The 18,237-nt window shown below is 55.4% G+C and overlaps 1 protein-coding gene and 1 non-coding gene across 2 annotated transcripts in view; one reads left to right on the top strand and one right to left on the bottom strand.

Moving 5' to 3' along the window:
• SYT2 (synaptotagmin 2) overlaps nt 1-17,292 on the bottom strand; it is a 121,519-nt gene extending 104,227 nt beyond the window's left edge. The window contains exon 1 of the mRNA XM_012744338.3: nt 17,114-17,292. The gene's annotated coding sequence lies outside the window, so the exon portion shown is untranslated. The remainder of the gene's footprint in view (nt 1-17,113) is intronic.
• LOC142864016 (U6 spliceosomal RNA) lies at nt 4,740-4,846 on the top strand. The gene has a single exon (XR_012914614.1). It is a non-coding gene; the product is annotated as a U6 spliceosomal RNA (small nuclear RNA).
• Nucleotides 17,293-18,237: the final 945 nt, after the last annotated feature.

The following is an 18,237-nucleotide window of genomic DNA, read 5'->3' as shown; positions in this document are numbered from 1 at the left end:
CTCTGCAACAGGTATATGGCACTTCCTCACACCCCTTTGATCAGCTGCCAGATGTCTCAGGGCTACCAGCAAGAACGTGCTGCCTAATGTCTAGTCTTAACGCTGCTCGTTTTCAGCCATGGCTCCATCCTTGCCCCGGGTGCGATGGCAGCAGCCGCCTCCTATCCTGTCTCCATCCCTGATTCCAGCCCCTCCAGGGAGCACCTGCCGCACCCACTCCTCCATCTGTGAGATCAGGGGCCGTGGGCCCCTCATCTGCGCTTGTTCCTCGCCCGCCCCGCCCGCCCCTACTGTCCAGAGTGAGTGGCCAAGGAGCTTTGTCAGCCTGTTCCTACATCCCTTTCTCAGTCTCCAGGGGAAGACCCACAGTTTGGCCTTGGGAAACCTCTGATGCTTTTCTGGGCCTCTGGGAAGGGACTTCAGGGATTTCCTAGTTGAATCTCCCCCATTTTACGGAGGAAGGAACAAAGAGGGGAAGTGACAAGCTCAAGGTTAGCTGGGGAACTAGAGGCACAGCCAGAAATCCAGCCCTGTTTATAACCCACATCCTGCCTCCCAGCTCAGAACCCTTCCCATGGACCCTGCCCTGCCAGGTTGTGTGTTACATGTATGTACCAGGCACACACAGCCCTGGCAGTGCCAGAGGGGATCTGTCACCCACAGCCCATGCATCCTGGTGGCCTCGCACCACTATTCCCCACCCTGCTGCACCCCCATTATAGACCCTTGGAGCATCAAGCACTTTTTACTTCATGCCAATTATCATGCTAATTGTAATTAGACAGTCGGCTGTGTGATTCTTTTGTTTAATGCCTTGCTTCCCTGGCCTGTGAGCAGGACTCTCTGCTCTGTCTCCATCACCACTGTGCTCTGCACAGAGCGCTGGCTGCTGAGGGTTTGCTGCTTGGATGAATGAGCGAGGAAGCGAATGAGCGGGGAACAGTGAAGGGCGGCCCTGAGCCACACAGGTGAGAGGCTGCAAGGCCAGGTCCCACCTTCTAGTCCCGGCTCCAACACTGAGAAGGGAGAACAGGTAGTGCCATGAATTCTTTCTCTAGAAGACTTTGGACAAAAAGCAGCATCTTAGCACCGTGGGGTATATCTGAAGCAGGGAGACCAGATGAGCCCTTCATGTTGGTGCAAGGATTTAATGTCTACCTGCTTTCCTACACACCTTTCTTCCCCATCGCCCTCTCCTCCACCACCTCTGTCACTAGGGCAGCACCTGGAGCCCCAAGCGTTGGTCCCAGATCCACTGTCTCGTTCACTTCCCACCCAGCCCCCCGTTTCTGAGGACCACAGCCCCGATCCATTCCGCCTGCAGACAGCGCCGTGCTAACAGCTGCAGCCAGCCGCGCCTCGCTGACAGTGTGGGCTCCTGATGGCAGGTGGCAGCTGCCACGCAGGCTGGGAAGGCAGCGATGGTCGGGGGGCAAGCCACGGGTCCAAAGTGTGCGTGCAGACCGCACAACTGCCCCCCCAGCACCGAGCCGGAACCGAGCGCAGGACCCCAGCCAGAGCGTCCTGAGCCGAGCTGGCAAGGGGCGTGTGGACTAGGGAGGCCTCGGGTTCAATTACGTCCTCAGTTTCCTAGGAATGTGAGAGGGAGGCGTCCACTGCCCACCCCCACTGGCAACCTGCCAAGAGCTGTGCGTGTCTGTGTGTGTGTGCGTGCACGTGCATGCGTGTGCGTGTGTGTGTGCGCGCGTGTGACGTGCGTGTAAAGTTGGGGATCTTCCCTGGTCTCTGAGCCAAATGCCCTGAGGTGCACGAAGCTCAGTGCTGAAGGAAATGCTCCCCGAATATAGGGCAGCGGGTGAGACCCCCCGGGAGGGGCTGTTTCGGGAATCTGTCTAGTCTATTTTGGACGGAGAAAGGGCCAGCGCCCTGTGCCCCAGAACTGAGAGTCCTGGGGGTGCTGAAACGCCGCGGGTGTCCTCACCAGTCACACACGCACACACACACAGGCACACGCGCGCACACGCACAGGGTAACTGTGCTGGTTAATTTGATTGCGGTAATCATTATACAATGTATGCATATATCAAATCATTGCGTTGTACATATTGAATTTAAACATTTTTTAATTCATCCATTAAACCTCAATAAAGCTGGGAAAAATAAAATTTAAAAAGAAAGGAAAACCCTGCCCTAGGGAAGCTTCTCCTCCCTGCCTCCAAGCACTTCCAAACTCACTCTCGATTTCTCCCTTGTCCGACAGCTGCCGGGCCAGGGTCCGTCTGCAGGACAGCCGGCACTGAGCGGAAGAGCGGGAGGGAGAGGAAGCACCCCGGGGTGCCGGGAAGGTGAAGGATCTGGGACCTAATTCCTAATTCCTGTGCTAGCTGGAGACCCCCACGGGACCACATCCAGGGTCTCATCCCCCCACCACGGAAAGCTCAACCTTCTCAGCGCCCCCCTCATCCCAGTGCACCCCCATCTTTTACTGCTCCTGGGTCCCTCCCTGCTCCTACTCCGCACAGCGCTAGCAGCAGCCCTACAGAGCCGAGCCGGGGGAGCCGCGTGCCAGGGCGCTCACTCACCCAGCCCCGCACATGCTCCAAGGAGCCAAGGGACGGGTGCTCCCTGCTCCGTTAGGCCAGGCGTGCTGGGCAGACACCTGACCTGGTGAAGGTGGCTCTTCCCCCGCCCTCCAGAACCTCCCTGCCTGTCCCTCCGCCTGTCCTCCCAGGGTAAACCGACCACCTTCTCTCAGTGCCAGAGCCACCAAAGCCACAGAAGAGACATGGCCACTGCCTGGTCTTCCTGGGGGAAGAGCCAGCACTTCCTGGGAGGCCGGGCGCTAAATCTTAATCGCAACAGGCAATTGTCCAGGGAGACACGGTCCTTAATTCTGCCTCCGGCTCTCAGCTTTTCTCTGCGGCCACTGAACTGTGTACACTGACCCCCGGAGCCAGCAGCAGGAGGACAGGAAAGTGTATAGCAAGAGGAAATGGATACTTAGTACAGCAAGAGGAATGTGGCTAGGCATGAGGGGGAACTTCCTCATCATTCGTGGTTACCAGTGTTAAGGGCCGATTTTACATCCTGGAGACGGTACTTCCCAGCACATGCCCCTCAGAGGCCTTGCTTGCTCAGTAAGACAGGGGAAGGGAAGCGCTTCAAGTCCCTCGGGTGTGGGGGATTTTACTTACGAGGGGGACCAGGAGACTGGTGTCCTCTGGGTGCACAGAGCTGTGTGGACAGAACCAGTGCCTGGGTTGGATGGCACGCCCAGCTCTAGAGAGTGCTGTGGACACTGGGTTGTGCTGGGGCATTTGTCCATGGTCCCCTGGCAAGGGACCGCCTGATCCCCTTCTCTGCAGTGCCAGCATGGGGGGAGTGCGGCACTGGGGGCAGACAAACTTGAATCCTGTCACCCAATAGCAGTGTGACCTTAGGGACACTTACTTTACCTTCCTGAGACTTACTGTTTTCTTCTGTAAATGGGTCAAATGCCACATACTCTAAAACTGGATTGCAGTGATAGTTGTACAATGCTGTAAGTTTACTAAAAAAAAAAAATCACTGAATTGTACACTTAAAACAGGGGACTATTATGACCTATCAATTATACCCAACAAACCACAGGCTCATCATAAAGATGGAATAATATTCAAGGAAGCATTTTGCCCCAGTGTATGACTATTGGTTGAGTTCTCACTGCACGGACACAGGGCTAGGTAGGCTGAGACATGCTTTAGCGTGGTCTCGCATGTTGGTTTTGCCTTGCTCACAGTTGACCTGATTGCTTGCCATATGTTCTTTGAGAAGTCACTTCCCTCTCTGAGCCTTGTCTTTAAAATAAAGGCCTGGACTACAAAGTTTTTAAATTTTTGTAAAGCCTGAAACCCCTTTCTTTAAATGGAAGCTTGAGTAAACTCTAATATTAACAAATCCAGCATACAAGACAGATAAAGGAAAAATGTCCTGGTAAAGGCAGGTCACTAAGGGGGCTCTCCCTGGACGCCCATCTCTCCCAGCCCCAGGCAGCCCTGGAGGCCTGGAAGCCAGGGGCAAAGTGCTCCCTGAGGCACCCTCCACCCTGGCTGCACCTCTCTGTGCTGGTTTGCTCTGGGCAGGCTCCCCAGCAAGGCTGCCAGGCTGACCTTGGATGCCCAAGACCCAGGAATGTCCCCAGGGTCTGCCTGGTGGCACCAAATCCTGGGAACCCTGGCACTCTGGGGACCGAGCAGTCCTTCCTTGGCACTCACCGCATCCAGGTCCAGGCTGGGCTTTACCTAGAATGGTGGTTCTTGAGATCTACTTAGTGAGGACCTTCCAAGAGTGTTTGCTTATTTGGGTTACATCTATCAATATTTACTGCGTTCACAATTAAAGCTGAGACATTTCCAAATTATAAGTTTAAAAAACAACAACAGGCCGGGCGTGGTGGCTCACGCCTGTAATCCTAGCACTTTGGGAGGCCGAGGCGGGTGGATTGCTCAAGGTCAGGAGTTCAAAACCAGCCTGAGTGAGACCCCGTCTCTACCAAAAATAGAAATAAATTAATTGACCAACTAAAAATATATATACAAAAAAAAAAAATTAGCCGGGCATGGTGGCGCATGCCTGTAGTCCCAGCTACTCGGGAGGCTGAGGCAGTAGGATCGCTGAGTCCCGGAGATTGAGGTTGCTGTGAGCCAGGCTGACGCCACGGCACTCACTCTAGCCTGGGCAACAAAGTGAGACTCTGTCTCAAAAAAAAAAAAAAAAAAAAAAAAAAAAAAAAAAAAACAGTGCTCGCTTTAACAGCACGTATACTAAAATTGGAATGATACAGAGAAGATTAGCATGGCCCGTGCTCAAGGATGACACACAGGTTCATGAAGCGCTCCATATTTTTACGTTTCATATGGAACCATAGAAGACCTCATATAGCAAAAGCAATCTTAAGCAAAAAGAACAAATTGGGAGGCATCAATTTACCAGACTTCAAGCTACACTACAAGCCTATAGTAACTAAAACAGCATGGTACTGGCACAAGAACAGAAACATAGACCAATGGAACAGAACTGAGAACTCGGATATAAAACCATCCTTATATTGCCAACTGATCTTGGACAAAGCAGACAAAAACATACACTGGGGAAAAGAGTGCTGGGAAAACTGGATAGCTACATGTAGAAGACTGAAAGAGGATCCACATCTTTCACAAAAATCAACTCACGGTGGATAACAGACTTAAACCAAAGGCATGAAACCATTAGAATTCTAGAATAAAATGTTGGAAAACCTCTGATAGACATTGGTCTAGGCAAAGAATTTATGAAGAAGACCCCAAAGGCAATCACAGCAACACAAAAATAAATAAATGAGACCTGATTAAATTAAAAAGCTTCTGCACAGCCAAGGAAACTATCATGAAAGCAAACAGACAATCTACAGAATGGGAGAAAATATTCACATGTTGCACATCTGATAAAGGGCTGATAACTAGAATCTATTTAGAACTCAGGAAAATCAGCAAGAAAAAATCAAACAACCCTATCAAAAAGTGGGCAAAGGATATGAACAGAAACTTTTCAGAAGAAGATAGACTAATGGCTAACAAACATGAAAAAACGCTCAACATCTCTAATCATCAGGGAAATGCAAATCAAAACCACAATGAGATATCACTTATCCCCAGTGAGAATGGCCTTTATTAAAAAGTCCCAAAACACTAAATGTTGGCGTGGATACAGAGAGATGGGAACACTCACACACTGCTGGTGGGACTGCAAACTAGTACAACCTCTGTGGAAAGCAATATGGAGATACCTCAAAGAGCTACAAGTAAATCTACCACTTGATTCAGCAACCCCATTACTGGGCATCTACCCAAAGGAAAAAAATTCTGTAAAAAAGACACCTGCACTTGAATGTTTATAGCAGCACAATTAACAATTGCAAAGATGTGGAAACAACCCAAGTGCCCATCAATACATGAGTGGATTAATAAAATGTGGTATATGTATACCATGAGATTCTACTCAGCCACAAAAAACTAGCACCTCTTGCATTATCCTGGATAGAGCTGGAGCCCATTCTACTAAGTGAAGTATCCCAAGAATGGGAAAACAAGCACCACATGTACTCACCATCAAATTGGTATTAACTGGTCAACACTTAAGTGCATATATAGTAACAACATTCATCGGGGATTGGGCAGATGAGGGGGGAGGGGGAATAGGTATATACACACCTAATGGGTGCAGTGCGCACTGTCTGGGGGATGGACACACTTGAAGCTCTGACTTGGGTGGGGCAAGAGCAATATACATAACCTAAACATTTGTACCCCCGTAATATGCTGAAATTTAAAAGAACATTTTTAAATTAAAATTAAAAAAACAGTTCCACTCCAAATGACTTCAAAAAAAAAAAAAATTAAAAAAACAGGCCGGGCGCAGTGGCTCACGCCTGTAATCCCAGCACTCTGGGAGGCCGAGGCGGGCGGATTGCTCGAGGTCAGGAGTTCGAAACCAGCCTGAGCAAGAGCGAGACCCCGTCTCTACTATAAATAGAAAGAAATTAATTGGCCAACTAATATATATAGAAAAAATGAGCCGGGCATGGTGGCGCATGCCTGTAGTCCCAGCCACTTGGGAGGCTGAGGCAGAAGGATTGCTTGAGCCCAGGAGTTTGAGGTTGCTGTGAGCTAGGCTGATGCCACGGCACTCATTCTAGCCTAGGCAACAAAGCGAGACTCTGTCTCAAAAAAAAACAAAAACAATAATAAACTCGTTGCATGTCAACACAACATATTTTAATAAAAATTAACTGTATTTTATAAGACAAAAAAATTAGTAGAAATTTTACCTTATAAGAATATCTAGAAAGAAGTAAAAAGGCTTTGCTTAACATCTTTGCAATCTCTTTAATATCTGGTTTACTAGAAGGTAGCTGGATTCTCCTATCAGCCTCTGTGTTCATCTGTCTGCAATAAGTTACTCTGATTGACATATGAAAGAAAATCCAGCCTCACTCAGCTATGTAGTTGGAAAGGAGACAATTTAATAAAGCCTTTTCAGAACATTGTGGATATTTTTCTTTGAGATGACAGCAACAAGTGGTGGTTTCGTAAAGGTTAGATGCAATGAGGAATCTAAAACCTCACACTTAGAATTGGTCTTTTGCCTCTGTGCAGGATTTTGTAACATCATGCATTTGTCATTTGGAAGACACTGGTGTGCTGAGTTGTGCAGATTTTCCAAAGACTGACAGATTTCATTTAGCAATATTAACAAATCCTATCCATTAATATTTCCACCGATCTTAGCATAAAAGTCCCTTTTATGGTAACAGGTGTGTGCTCCAAAATTCTAAGTTTTGTTTGAAAGCTTGAAGTTGATCATTGGCAACAAATACTGTCAGTTGTTTTTCTTGAAGTGACAAGCTCACTTCATTCATTTTTGCAAAACTGCCCGCTTAACCCCCGAGTCTGAATAACTATAGTCTGTCAGTTGTTCTTTCAAGTAAAAATGGAGTCCGTGACAAAAGTGGCTAGTTCAGCCTGCAACTCACGCGGATGCACAGGTGTTCGGTACTGTTTGTTTGTTTGAGAAATTATTGTATTGCAGCATGCAGCATCAGTGCTTTAATGTGAGTTTCTCATTTCATCACAGAGAATATGAAAAGATGTGCCCTCCAGAATCATGATTTAATGAAATGATAAGCTTCGCTGCTTCATGAAAAGACATTCGTAAGCGAAACCGGCGTTTCTTGCCGACGCCTCCGTTGAGCAGGTGTGTGGTGCAGAAGAAGAAGACAGTGACTAGTAACAGTTTGGTGCCGCTGCCCTGATTCCTGCTAAGACACCAGCAGTTTCACCCACCATTGCCTTAGTGTCATCACTGTCAAATGTAAACGTGGCAAATAACTTTAGTCTTGCTATGAAAACCGTTCTGACCTTATGGATTCCCCCAAAAAACTCTCAGGGACTCCCAGGGACCCCGGGACTACACCTTGAGGACCGCGGTAATGTGGTCTTCACACAGCATGTTCCTTGTGTGCTATCTCCATTTTCAGATGAGGACCCTGGAGCTCAGAAAGTTTCAGTCACTTGCCAGGGACACACGGGCAGGAAGTGGCAGCCTCGGTTTAGCCCTGGGCCATGTGGCTCCCAGCCACACATGCTGAGCCAGTCGCGCCCCATGGAGCACGCAGCCGTGGGGCGGGGGCTTGACGGGTGTCGGGCACCTCCTCTGCCCCGTCCCCGCCTCCTCACCTCCTGGGGTCTTTGGGGCTCACCATCTACCCCAGGGGACGCCTCCCCGCCTTGCAGTGGTGAGGACCTTGGCTGCTGTCACCGTCTGCGCCAGGTACCCCTGCTACCCCTCCACCAGCAGGAGAGCTGGTGGCGCTGGGGACCAGGCCTCCCTGGGGAGCCTCAGGCCTCCGGGGGAGCCGGGCCGCCACCTGCAGGCTTGGTCCTCACGCCCTGCCTCTTCCCTGCCTCCCGCCGGAGCTGCAGCCAGGACAGCTCCCAGCATCAAAGGGCTAATCCAGTTTCTTGCACCGCTGTGCTCCCCCCCCCCACCCCCCACACCTCCTGTGAGGCCAGGATTGATCTGGAACCAGGGCAGCCTGATTAGAGTGACGCCTTTTCCTCCTGTGGGAGAGCCAGCTGGGAGAGGAGCCCTCCCACTGCCAGCTAACCCTGTGCTTCCTGTGAACACCGGCCCTGGCCACACACCGCCCTGGAGTGTCCCGGGGTTTACCGCTAGCTCTTCTTGGCTCCTGGTGGCAAGATGGATTTCAGCCCAGGTCTGCTTACCCCAGCACCCCGAGCGCTTAGCCATTAGGTTCTGTTCTTTCTTTCTTTTTTTTTTTTTTTTGAGACAGAGTCTCATTTTGTTGCCCAGGCTAGAGTGAGTGCCGTGGCGTCAGCCTAGCTCACAGCAACCTCCAACTCCTGGGCTCAAGCGATCCTCCTGCCTCAGCCTCCCGAGTAGCTGGGACTACAGGCATGTGCCGCCATGCCCAGCTAATTTATATATATATATATTTTTTTTTTTAGTTGTCCAATTAATTTCTTTCTATTTTTTTTTTTTTTATTTGAGATGGGTTCTCGCTCTTGCTCAAGCTGGTCTCAAACTCCTGAGCTCTAGTGATCCTCCCACCTCGGCCTCCCAGAATGCTAGGATTACAGACGTGAGCCACCGCGCCCGGCCAACCAATAGGTTCTTGTGCATCCTTGTGTGGAATGTACAATCTCTCTCCCCTCCTGCCTGTGGTCTCCGTCCCTCCCCCCTGGCGTCTAATCTCAGACCCCACCACGGGCCCTGACGTCAGGCCATCTGAGCTGGCACGAGAAGGGCTCCATGGTGGACGGTGGAAGCGAGGAGCCAGGCAGCCCGGAGGACTGCCCAGAAAGGCCTTCCTTTCCGTAAATGGCATAGAAGCTGCTTCCCCAGTCACTTTTCAGAGCTGGAGGGCAGCACACCTGGACCATCAGCTCAGACTGCAATCCACTGGGAGAAGCTATTTCTCCACAACCGTCCAGCCTGTGGGCAGCAGGGGTCTCTGGGAGCCCGGAGCATGGGCTGGCCTTGGGGTAGGGGACAAACAAGCGCCACTCCTGGGCCCCTGACCTCCCACACACACACACACACAAACAAGCACCACTCCTGGGCCCCTGACCTCCCACACACAGACACACACACACACACACACACAAACAAGCACCACTCCTGGGCTCCTGACCTCCCACACACACACACACACATACACATTCACATACATACACACACATACACATACACACATACACATTCACATACATACACGTACATGCACGTACATGCACATGCACACACATACACACATGCATGTACATACACATGCACACACACATACACACATACACACGCATACACACACCCACACACATACACACACATACACAGACATACATATACACATATGCACACATACACATATATACACACACACATACACATATACACACACATACACGCACACACACACGTCCCCACCCGGCTTGGCCCTGCACTGACACATCTGCCTCATTTGACTTCAGAAGAAACTGAACCTGGGTGTGGGAGGGAGGAGGAGGAGTAAAAAGAAGGGAGAAAAGAGAAGAGAGGGGAGATGCAGGTACAAGGTGTTCCCTCCCTCTCTCACCTGCACACACGTTCCACACCGCGATTGGTTGTAACTCTCTTCTCTTTGTTTCTCTGCAGCTGAGCAGGAAAGTGGGAGAAGAGCCCCTCTCCCCTGCAGCCTCTGCCCCCACGCCCGCCATGCAACCTGCGTCTGATGTTCCTGAGCCAAAGAAGGAGCAGAAGGCCAGGGTGAGCCTCAGTAATTCGCCTCTGTCACCTCTTGCAAATGCAAGGCGTTGCAGGGCTCATCCCAGCCCTGCGTCACCTCTGGGTCGTCCCCTCAGTTTACCTGGGCATGGAAAGGGTTAAGCTCCTCCCAGCACCCCCCACCCCGTCCCACGTTCCATTCCTCCATTCCCTTATTCCACATCTCCCTAGCACAAGTGCACAGTGAGAACCACTTACACCCAGTGTTAAGATGCGTGGAATGTGACGGGCAAATCCGTCCCTAACTGCAATATCCCCTAATTGCTGCATCCCAGAGCCACCGCATCAGCGCATCTGCGCGGTTACAGGGAGCCCTTGCCAGGCTGCTCCATGGCCTGAGGACTCCCTGCCCCACTCAGAGGCACCTGGTCCTCACAAATGCCTCACGGGAGCTTCCCTGACTTCACGCCCAGCCACTGTCCTGCCCAGGTCCCCGACTGTCCCGTGATGAGGCCCTTGGGTTTCTCAGTTTCTCTGCAGGGGGGAGGGAGGACGTGAAGAGGCCCCGCGCCCCGAGGGACACTGGGCCTGGCAGGCAGCTATCGGTGCTGGAGAGCATCTGCGACCCTGTCGGGCTGCAGCCGCACGAACGCCCCTTCCCACTGCAGAGCTCTGCTGGGGTGTCGCAGACCAGGAGAGGAGGGAACCCCCCTTGCCCTTGGGAGCTCCGGGCTGGTAGAGGAGACGTGGTTATTCTGAGCCTCCCTCCACATCCCCGGAGCCTCGCACAGAGTAGGCGTTTAGTCCTCTGAGCGGAAGGCGGAGGGAGGGGAGAAGGAAAGCAGAAAATCAGGAAGGAACAGGGTGCTCTGGCTCAGACCCCGCTGGGCTCCAGCTGCCCCTGCCTGCGAGGGTCGCCTTTTGGGCTGTGGGTCCCATGGGGACTTTGAAAGAGAGAAGCAATCAGACACCAGCTGACTCCCATTTCCCCTGCCTTCGCAAGGAGTCCCCATCCCTGGCCCACCCCTGGAACCCCCTAGTACACATGCACACACACACACACACACACACACATACATGCACACACGTGCAGACGCAGGCACACATGCACACGGTGCTGCTAGGCTTCACAGGAGCCATTTAATTAGCAAGCTGGGAGCCTGCAGAGGCTCTGGGTGCTGATGATGTCAGCATTCCACTTGCAGGCAGGGCTGCCGAGGCCGGGGCAGGTTCAGATTCAGCAGACACCTGTCACGGACTCTAGTCTGCCCACCGTGGCTCCTCCCTACCCCCTTCCCAGCAGGTGCTTCCGGAGAAGATGCCAGAGCCCGTGTGGAGAGGCCCAGGGAACCCCAGCACCAGGGAGGGAGAGCTGCTGCCTAATGTTTGAGAATCGTGCTGCCTGACTTCAGTCACCCAGTCTCCTGCTCGTGCTCAGCGCGCCCATGACCTCATCCCTGCGGCCGCCACCGCATTCGCTGGCTCCACACTGCAGGTGGAGCTGGGGAGGAGGGGGCGGGAGGGGGCCTGGAGAGAGGAGAGGAAAAGCTGTGTCCAATCAGCTCCAGTGGCCTGGAAGCCCCCCGCCCCCCAGTGCCTGTGATCTGGAGATTCTGAACAAGTCACCACCTTCTCTGGGCCTTTGCCCCTTCGCTATAAAATGGGAAGTACCGCAAGGTGGCCCTGAGGCCGCAGTGAGGAGGGAGGGGAAAGGCCTTTCTGAACTGCTGTATCAGGGAGAGGGCGGGCAGGGGTGGGCGGGGAGGGTGGCAGGAGAGCCTGCGTGCACCCGGCCATGCTCCGGCATGGGCGGCCCATCCTGGCCATGGCCTCGTCCCTGCCTGACGGGAAGGGAGGCTGACAGCAAAAGCTGAAGGCCCAGGCCGGGCGAGGTGGCTCACGCCTGTCATCCTAGCACTCTGGGAGGCTGAGGCGGGAGGATTGCTCAAGGTCAGGTGTTTGAAAGCAGCCTGAGCAAGAGCGAGACCCCGTCTCTACTATAAATAGAAATAAATTAATTGGCCAGCGAAAAATATATAGAAAAAACTAGCCAGGCATGGTGGCGCATGCCTGTAGTCCCAGCTACCAGATCCTACTGCTGAGGCAGGAAGATCGCTTGAGCCCAGGAGTTTGAGGTTGCTGTGAGCTAGGCTGACGCCACGGCACTCACTCTAGCCTGGGCAACAGAGTGAGACTCTCTCAAAAAAAAAAAAAAAAAAAAAAAGCTGAGTGCCCGAGGTCCCCAGCAGACTGGTCAAAGAAGGGCCTCCCTGGCTTCACAGCAGCAGAGCAACTGCCCGTTCTTTCTTGCCCCCGACCCCAAGGTTTGGGGGCTGCTTGGTAGCACCAGATACTCCAAGGTCCACTGGCCATGTGGTGTGGCCACTCATGTCCCGCTTCCCCAGGCGGCGAGGCCTGGGGACTCCGTGCCCGGAAATTCCCCAGGGAGGAAGCTCGTGCAACACCTCTTGCCTACCAGGGATCTGGGGAGTCCTTCCTGAGGGTTAACCTAGACCCGGCCCCTGGAGCTGCGTGCTCCCCTGCGGCCCGCACTCACCACGCCGGGTCGGGCCCTCTAGGCCTGGATCCAGATTTACCCAGCACTCGCACTACCTCCCCGAACTGTCAGCTCCAGGGATGAACATGAAGGGTCGCTGGGACAAGTCTTTCCCAGAAATCACGCTTTGGCAAGAAACGACTCGTTAGGCGGGAAGAACCGTCTGAGAGTCGGAGGGATGAAGCGCTGGAATGACCACCGCGGAAGTTATAGCAGCCCCTTCCCTTGAGTTTTTTATGAACAAAAGAGGTGGGAAACGCACCCTGAAGCTGGAGGACCCAAGACGGAGCCCTGTTTGTGGGTAGGAAAACGGATGTGAGGAGCCCACAGGCCACCTAAGGATGGAGATCTCTTACACGGCACTCCTCACATGCCAGGCACTGTTCTAAACACTCTACGGATTTATTTGTTTAATCCACGCCGAAAACAACCCGTGTCACAGGTATGAGTTGTAGCTCCATTCTACAGAAGGAAAGACTGAGGAACAAAGCACGATTCGCTTGCCCAAAGTAAGACAAGTGGCAGGAGCAGGACGGACCCCGGCAATCTGGCTATGGCTATTACTACACCGTCCCTTAGAAAACAATCTCCACGGCTTGACCGTTCTCCAACTGTATCATTCCCCACAGGCTTCCTGACGGCACAGGATCCAGGGCTGAACCCCAGCTCCTCCGGCCTTCCCCAGTGGAGGGGGAATAATCAGCGTGACACCCACGGATGGACCATTCACGTGGAGAATTTACAGTCGCACCTGGCGAGCGAGCTGTGGGCTGTTTTGAAGACAATATGAATAGTTGTCATTTACACAATACGACCCTGTGACGTTGTGTATTGTCACCTCTGCTTTGCAGAGAAAACTCTTTGCAGACCTTGTCCGTTATTCGTTCTGGAAGCATCCCGTATACCTTCTAAAGCTTGCTCCACTCGCGGTGGGCTCTTCATGTGCCGATTTGTTGGACCGAGTGGTGCTCACTACATCGCAAGTGCCACGACGGCAGGGCTAGTGTTTGGTCTTTCTGTGACTCGGACCTGGCGAGCAGGAAGCGGTGCGTTTTGCTCCTACCTGAATCTCCATCGCCTCTCATGGCTCTGGCACATAGCAGACTCTCAAAATGTCATAGTCGAATGAATGTGGAAACTGAGGCTCAGTGTGCCCAGGCCCACCAGAATGCAAACCCCGCAATGGCAGGGACTTTCGTCTGTTGCGTACACTCCCCTGGAACAGCGGCGCATAGTAGGTGCGCACCTATAAAACGCTTAAACTGCGAATAAAGTCACACGCTTTGTGATTGGCGGCCTGGGATTTGAACCCAGGCCTGTCTAAGCAGCTTCTGGCCTGTATGCTTTGGTGCTTCCTATTTTACCCACTGGGTAAGTGCCCTCTGCTGCTCGCTCTGGCCTCCACTCCAGGTCGTAGAGGGTGTCCCCATCACCCTGGACCGCCCGTGATGTCCGCTCAGGGAAGCAAATCCGGCTTCAGTTAGGACCTGCCTAGATCCGTCAGGTCCACACGGCAAATCCCACAGCCGAGCGCAGCCCCGCTTCTACTCATGCACAGCCTTCCATCGAACACGAGCCACTTCTGCCCAGGGAAGGGAACGGGGAGCCATTCTTCCAGCTCACTGGGCTCCCCCTCCATCCTCACTGTCCTTCCTCACCCCCCTCATCCCCACTTCCAGCCCACTCGCCACCCCTCTCCCCACTCTCCCCTGAGAGGGCTGCACGGGCCTGGCGGGGAAGAAAGAGGAGACCCGGCTGAGACAGGACAAAGACCTGGTGCAGGCAGAAGGGCCACTCACTCGTGGTCAGGCTCTCCCTAGGGCTGGGGAATACCGGGCTGGCCTGGCCCCCGGGACCTGGGGAGGCAGAGAAGAGGCTCCCCCAGCCATCTTCAAAGCCCACCCTCCCCCAGGTCTCTGCAGTGGCAGGGACAGCTCTATCACACCTGCCCGGAGCTGCACAGCTGCAGAGTGAGGTCGGGAGAGCCCAGACTCAGCCCAGAAAGGGGCTGCCTGGTCCTGCCAGCTCCCCAGCAAGGTGCCTGCTGCGCCCAGGGATAAAACCAACCCCGGTCATAAGAGGAAGCCGGTTGCAAGGTTTTTGTAGGGAAAGGACAGTGTTTACAAAAACCAACACCTTTCTCTTCCCCTGGTCCTGTTCCGTGGATGCCAGGCCCCCAAACTGAAAGAAATGTGTTTGCATACACTCGCCCACTCCCCCAAAACTCCCAAGTTGCCTGGAAAAAGCCCGTGGACTGCTGCACAGAGCGACTCACAGCAGAGTGGTCTGGTCTCTCTTCCCCCAGGGGATGGCGGCCAGACCACATCAGGCTATAATTGGAACACTTCCCTCCGCCTCCCCTCCCCAGCTTTCCTGGAGCTCCCCTCACTCCTCCTTGGGCAAGGTGGGGAGGGGACAGGGTGAGGGTCAAGCCTAAGGGGTTCCCCCAAAAGCCAGGCCTCTGTGGGGGGTGGGGGGAGCCTGGAGGATGAAGCCAGGGACCTGTCTGGGAGCCAAAAGGGACAGAGGCATGTCACCCTGAGGGGGGCAGCCTGGGAGTGGGGGTTCAGCTGGCGCTGGACACTCCCGGGCCCGTGGGGAGGAGAAGGGTCAGGCTGGACTTGCTAGGCCAGGCCGCAGGGTGCCTGGCCGGGACCCCTGGCGCTGACTCACCCCTGGGGCCCTGTCACAAGCTGCAGCTTGCAGTGCCTGCCAGGCCACCGCTGACAGGACCAGGACGCCAGGCACGTCCCACTGCATCAGAGCTGCCCTGCCCCCGCCCACCTGCCCCTCTGGCCTGGCCTTAGAGGCATCAGGAAAGGCTATTTTTTTGGCACTTCTGCTGGATGCAGAGATGTTTCTAGCAGCCCCAAAGCTGGGCTTGGACTTGAGTGGGAAAAGAGGGCTGGGAGGACTAGGGGCAGCCCTGCTCCCCATTGCCACCCGCTGTGACAAGGACTGGACAGACTGGCTGGAGGGCACGCTACTGCCCACAGGAGACACCCCCAGGGCAGCGGCAGTCAGGGAGGGTGACAGGCACCGGACAGCTTGCCAGGCCAGATTCCAGGACACCTTCCCGGCTTCCCAGCTCACTGGGCCCCCCTGGACCCTAAGACTTCCTTCTCCTCATGCCTGCCCCCTTCCAACTTGGGCCCACCCACCCATCACCATGGGCCCCTGCCCTTCCCTCCGGCTGCAGCAGTGGGCCCACGTGGCCCTGCCTCCTGCGTCCTTGCACCCCTCCTTCCTGCCGCCCAGGACAGCACCTACTCCTCCACCTCGCAGGGAGGGGGGGATGCCGCAGAGGAGAGATCCACACAACCCTGGGCTGGGGGTGTCCCGCGGGCACCTGTGGAATGTGGGAATCAAGTAAGGAGGAGAAAGGAGGATGGGGACCTGCGTTAGTGGGGTGGAGAAAGGATAAAACTCCTCATTTTAGTTACAAAATGAAAATCTTGTGCCCTGGGGGAGGAGACAGGAGCAGGCGGAAGGGGGACCCCAAATAAGAAAGGCAAATGTCCAGAAAGGGGAGCGGGGCTGCCTGCACGAGCCCAGCTGCGAACCAGCGGGGACCAGGGCCGCAGCAGGGACGGGGCGTCCTAGCTCGTGCTGAGTCATGAGATTTGGAGAGAGGCGAGGGGCGCCTCCACCCCTCGCGCGTCCCTGTTCCCGCTGCTCTTGACCCTCACTTGCAGACACTCCCTGGAGCCGGTCTCCCCAGCCTCCCCCCACCCAGGGTCTCTGGCTCCCAGAGCGTGCGGAGGACCCCCTCCCCTCCCGCGACGACAGGGCCAGGGGTCCCCGCAGCTTGCGGCGGGGGCAAAAGAACCTTCGCTGGAGATCGCTCAGGCGGGCGCGGGGTGGGCAAGACGCGAGCAGGGGTGGGGGTCTGGGGGCGCGGGTCGCGCCGGAGGACCAGAGAGAGGGGCGCGGGCGCAGAGCCGCGGGCGGGCGGGCGCAGGGGACGACGGCCCGCCCTCTCCACTGCAGCCCCGCGCCGGGAGACCGCGGGGGAGACCTGCACCCCGCTCCGCCCCGGTCCCGCAGGGGAGCCGGCTCCTCGCCCCTGCGGCTGGGCTCGCCCAAGCGCACCTTCCACCGGGACGCGTCCAAACTCCCCCACAGGACGGTGCGGGCGCCCGGCCCCCCTGGCCTCAAACTTCCCCGACACCGCTCACCTCCCGGGAGCCGCATCCCGCCCCGCAGCCCCGCGGCCCCGCGGCCCCTCGGCTCGGGAGCAGGAGAAACTTTGGAGAGGGAGGTGGGTGCCACCCGCGGGCGGGGGTGCGGACTTACCGGAGAGCGACCCAGAGAGATGCCAGTACCGGTGCCGATGCGAGGGAGCGCCGGGCTGCAAGGACGCGGCGCCGGCGACGGTGTGGCAGGGCGTCCGTCCCCGGGGCGCGGAGTCCCCGCTCCGCCCGGCCCAACTCCGCTCGGAAGTGCCTTTGCCGCAAGACTTGCTGAGCTTAGCAGTCTGCGCCGCGGCGCGGGCTGACGGATGGCGAGCGCGGGCGCTGCAGTGAGGGGAGGAGACCGGGCGCGGCGCGGGAGGGCGGGGACGGGGGAGGCGGCCGGAGGAGGTGCAGGGGCGGACCTGCCCTGCGGGACGGGAGCCCTCTGCGCAGCCCCCCTCCCGCTCGGCGCCCCCGCCCGCTGCTCAAGGTCAAGGCGGCTGCTCCCCGCGCAGGAAGAGTCAGACAGGAAGGGGACCCCATCGTCCCCACGAAAGAGGGGCTGTCTCTTTGGAGCCAGCTGCTTCTCCCCGTCTCCCGGCCCCACTGCAGCGCAAGGCTAAGTTACTGGGCTAGGAGCCCTCCACGGCCGCCCTTCTGGGATCCCTGAGCCCTCTCCTCCCTCCTTGCCCCTCTGTAGGCCGCCTCCGCCTATAGCGGTCAGCTGGATGCTGGGGCCTCTGAGCCTAAAGGGTTGGTGAGGAAGAGGAGGATGCTTGGGAGAAGATAAAGGTGCCCCGGGCCTGTGAAAATAGGGGTGGGTGGGGAAGAGGAAGCTCTACCGGTTGGCAAGGAAGGAGGGGCTGGAAGGAGGTGGAAAGGAAAAGAGGAAACGACTAGTTATTAAAGACAGGGCTCTTCACACATGATAGTTTGCTCAATGCACAAGACATCCCTTTAAGGTCGGTATTGTGGGCAGTTTGCAGATGGGGAAACAGTCCCTGAATGGTACCTTGGGCCATGGAGCATTGTGTGTAGGAGCCTGAGAGAAAGAGACGGGTGGCAAGTGCGGAGTGGGGCCCTTCCTCACCCACCCAGGAGCTGCCAGGGCAGGAGGAGGAGGAGGGGAGACGGCAGTAGGAGCATCAGGAATTCCTTACGGCACAATTTGAATATCCGCTTTAACTTTCTAGCGTCAACTTTGGTAACAGGACTGCAGCATCCTGCCTCTCTCCCAGGTACCAG

The sequence above is a fragment of the Microcebus murinus genome, chromosome 23 (genome assembly GCF_040939455.1).
Source record: "Microcebus murinus isolate Inina chromosome 23, M.murinus_Inina_mat1.0, whole genome shotgun sequence".
Classification (NCBI taxonomy): Eukaryota; Metazoa; Chordata; class Mammalia; order Primates; family Cheirogaleidae; genus Microcebus; species Microcebus murinus.
This window is presented reverse-complemented; position numbering and strand designations above follow the sequence as displayed.